Source organism: Jaculus jaculus, chromosome 1 (assembly GCF_020740685.1).
Source record: "Jaculus jaculus isolate mJacJac1 chromosome 1, mJacJac1.mat.Y.cur, whole genome shotgun sequence".
Classification (NCBI taxonomy): domain Eukaryota; kingdom Metazoa; phylum Chordata; class Mammalia; order Rodentia; family Dipodidae; genus Jaculus; species Jaculus jaculus.
Window position 1 is genome coordinate 251,873,135 of NC_059102.1, and position 4,648 is coordinate 251,877,782.

General features: G+C 39.8%; 1 pseudogene; it reads left to right on the forward strand.

Annotated features, from left to right (window-relative positions):
• The first annotated feature begins 363 nt into the window (after positions 1-363).
• LOC101598502 lies at positions 364-829 on the forward strand (annotated as a pseudogene).
• Positions 830-4,648: the final 3,819 nt, after the last annotated feature.

Sequence of the window (4,648 nt, forward strand, 5' to 3'; positions counted from 1 at the left end):
AGTTAATCATAATAATCACAAGTAGTTTAACCACAGATTCCGTCTTATTTGTTATACTTGACAAGAGAGTAATTATAAGCACTTTTGGATTCCCATGGAGGTGTTGTATTATAGGCTATGACTTGGTACAAATTCAGACATCTAACATTTTCAGGCTTATGCCTGTGTATGCAACACATGGCACTTGTATACTTGTATTCTGTCATATTCTGGACAGATTTGTGACTTTTATGGAACCATTTATGAAATTAAAAGAACATTTTACAGGAAAAGGAAACTTCAGAGAAACTGAAACTGCAGACAAGAGTTAGGTCTGCAAACATTTCATCCTCCACTCCTCACAACCAGTCTTTGGTAGGCACCATGAACCATACTTCACAAGCCTTTGTGACCACCAATGTCGGACTCCCTCCAAACTATGAGAGAATCAAAGAGGAATATGAGATGGGCAAACTTGGAGGACCCCATGGCTCAGCTGCTGTCCAAACCACTGTGATCAACATGCCCAGTGAGGTCTCCCTGCCTGACCACATCGTCTGGTCCCTGTTCAACACACTCTTCATGAACTTCTGCTGCCTGGGCCTCATTGCCTTTTCCTACTTGGTAAAGTCTAGGGAAAGGAAGATGGTGGGCAACATGACTGGGGCTCAGGCCTAGGCCTCCACTGCCAAGGGCCTGAACACCAACGCCCTGGTCTTCAGCCTCTTTACTGTCATCATCGTCATTATCATCATAACCACCACCTCCATGGCAGTCATTCAGGCCATTTCAGAGAGGCTATCACTTTCTGGATTCTAGTCCTGCCATGTGCTCCACTGTCCACGGCTGCCCCTCATCCATCCACTCAAGCTCTGACCCTTCACCCCATGTGGTATACAGATGTTACACTCACACATCTGTTCACAGTGGATTCAATAAAGTGCACATGGTGAAAAAAAGAGAACACTTTACCTGAGTATATTCTATCAATATTATAAAAAATAAATACAATAAATCATAAAACAAGGAGAAATAACCCATATATATTCACATTTCTTATGATGTTGTATTGTATGTGAATAACAAAAGATTAAAATTGGACTCTAACTTGATTTTTTTAATCCATTTGGAAGTTACTAAGTACACTTGAAATTTGAACAGCGTTACTTTGTGGTATTAATTAGGTCCTTCATATAAGGTTTACTAGACTTCTACAAAAAAGCTTATGAATGTGTAATGGTATTTATGAAGTTGAAAGTTATGTGCATCTCACCTACACATGAGTTGAATCCATAATAATTCAGATGGCCAATTCAAAACTGCTCTCTGAACTGAATACAGAAGTACTAATTGCTGAAGTACTTCTTCCTGGTGAGTTTGTTAAATATCCCAAATATGATAATGAAAATTGCAGAGAGGAGAGAGAGAAAGGGAGCTTTCATGACATTTTTGTTTGAAGTTGCTCAGAAACTTTTTTTTATTATACATGACACAAATTAATAGCATGAGAGAGAAAGTGGTTGTATGTTCTGTTTGCATTTGTTTGTTTCCTACATTTTGATGGAGTTTAATAATCCCCAATTTTGTTGTATAGCACAGACTAAAAATAACACACAAGCAACCTTATTCTGTTAGCAGAACAAGGTGATCTCCAACTCAGCACCCATGTTGGTCTCAAACTCATACCTATGTCATGACTCAGACTCTCAGACTAGTGATTCTGGGTGTGTCCCACCTTGCCCGACATGCATGAAAACATGAATAGGCTAAGAGATTATTTCCATGCAAATTAAGACTACTTTAAGATTCCATCTCACTCCAATGAGGCTTGTTATTATCAAACAATGACAGCTAACACTAGTGAGGATGGGGAAGGAAGAGCCTCATCCTCTACTGCTGGGAGTACAAACTTTTACAGCCATTTTGGAAGTCAGTATGAAGGTTACTCAAAAATCCAAAAATAGATGTTCTACAATTTGATGCAATTCTGCCACCCCTAGGCATATAATCTAAAGATTCTACTTTTTTCTATAGAGATACTTGCTCAGCCATGTTTGTTGCTCTTCTCTATTCACAATAGCTAGGAAATGGAATCTTCCTATATGCCTACTAACTGATGAATGGATAATGAAGGTATGAAACATGTACACACTGGAATTCAGAAGTAAGGAAGTATGAAATCTGTGGGAACATGAATGGACTGGAAAAATCATACTAGGTGTGGTTACACAAACACCCAGAAAGACAACTACTACCTGTTATCTGCCATTTGCAGATTTTACTGTGGCACTGTGTTTTTTTTTTTTTTTTATAAGTTATAGTAAATATTAGTAGTATAGGTAAGCAAGCTAGAATGGTGCTTCGAGAGAGGGAAAGCAAGGATGGATAAGAGGAAGAGATACTTACAGGAAAGTTGAAGGACAGATTATAGGGGATGAAAAGTTCTGCAAGGGAACAGGGAGAGAGAGAGAGAGAGACAGAAAGAGAGAGAGAGAGGGAGATGGGGGAAGGGGTGGTACACAAAACTGATGAGGTCATAGATCAGCACTTCACAAACACTCCTCTTACTTAGCTAATAAAATGATACAACTGATTTAAAAAGTGAGACAGACCATATTCTTGAATACTTCACATTAAAATCACTGAGAAATCAAGCTGTTGCTGAGCAGAAAACCTCCCTGTAGACAAGCTAACTGAAAGCTAGGGAAAGCTGCACTGCATGAAGCCCTATGGGAGACAGAAGTCATCAGCACTGACTGGACACTAGAAAACAGTGGACACTGGATGCCTCGAGTTTGGCTACACAGGCCAAATGACTGAATGAGTACAATAGTGGCATGTCTGCTCTTGTAGAAACCAAGTACTCTCTAATTGGACTGAAGGCCTGCTCTATGGGAGGGAATACATGTCTGGTACTGAAAACCTAATCAAAAGCCTATGGCAGGGGAGGTCATGAGCCTTAGGAATATAAACATTGCTCATGTCTGGAATTAAAGTATATATATAATTGTCACCAAACTGCCCTGAAAGCACTATCATTAATGTCCATATTCGTATGTTAATGCTACCCTCACTTCTGGTTAGAGAACCTTCTCCTTTCAGATGTTAATGACCAATGGGATGACCCAAAAGGCAACATAGTGCTGAGAAGGGATGGGGGTGTGTCCAGTACTGGAACATCTCTATCACCCCCTCCAAGGCTCAAGTTCCATCATGGAAGAGGTGGTGGAAAGAATGGAAGAACCAAAGGGATGGCACTACTCCTTACAATGTGACTGTCCAGACAGCAATTGGCCTTGATATCCATGACCTTGCAATGCCTAGCAATACCTACACAAGACTCTCATAACAGGAGAAAAAGATGATGACATCAAATTAAAAGACAGACTAGGACTGGAGAGATGGCTTAGTGGTTAAGAGCTTGCCTGAGAAGCCTAAGGACCCCGGTTCAAGGCTTGGTTCCCCAGGTCCCACGTTAGCCAGATGCACAAGGGGGCACATGCGTCTGGAGTTCATTTGCAGAGGCTGGAAGCCCTGGCACGCCCATTCTCTCTCTCCCTCTATCTGTCTTTCTCTCTGTGTCTCTTGCTCTCAAATAAATAAATAAAATAAAAATTAAAAAAAAAAAGACAGACTAATGAGGAAAGGGAGAGGGTATGATGGATGGCAGAGTTGTGAAGGAGGATGTAGGGTAGGGGAGGGTAATATTATGGTTTATTGTCTCTAAGTATAGAAGTTGTCAATAAAAAAAAAAAAGATTCTCCAAGTGAGATTCAATATGTTTTTTATATATAAAAGATGTTGTCTTAGATATTTTGTATTTGTGATCGAATGTTGAGTAGTAATATTTTATAGACAGTAATTGGTTTACATTTCTTTCCAGTTTTTATTAAGAAATAAACTTTTATCCTTTCAAAATGTTTCAATTTACAAATGACGATCTAATTACACAGTGTTGGTTTTGCAGTTAGCTTTGCATTGCTGGACAAAAGCCCAACCAAAATCAGCTTATAGGAGGAAAGGAATATATTGAAGGCTTGCAGATCCAGGGAAAGTTCCATCAATAATGTAAGAAGCTGTCCTCCTTTCATAGATCCAAGCAAAGAGAGATACCAACACCAGTCTGCACCACCTTTAACTAGCTGCTCTCCACATACCTTAGTAATGGGCCCATTATCTGCCCCCAAATACCCCTTAGGACTGAAAGCTAAGAACTATACCTAATAACATGCACCCTACAGCAGGGATCCGCATGCTAGGGACTAAATTTCAATAAAACTTCTGAGTCTGTAGGACCATGCATTCTAAATATCACATTTGAGATGCTAGAGTTAGGAAATGGACAATAGTGCCTTTCTAATGAGAGCGAGTTCTTGATCTTGTGATACTATATGACAGCAAGTGGCTCTGAAGTTAAGTCCTCCTCTTAGATTCTCTCTTCTGCACATTTGTGTTCCGTCTTCTATTTTCTATCCCGTGCTGACACAGCACAGAGCCCCCAGTAGAATCTGAGACCCTTGTTCTTCAACCTCCTAGCTTCCAGAAATATAATCAAATGTCTATTTTGCAATTTCTTAGTTCTAGGTATTCTGTGATAACCATATGTGGAGGTTTGATTCAGGTGTGCCCCATAAACTTAAGTATTCTGAATACTAGGTTCCCAGCTGAT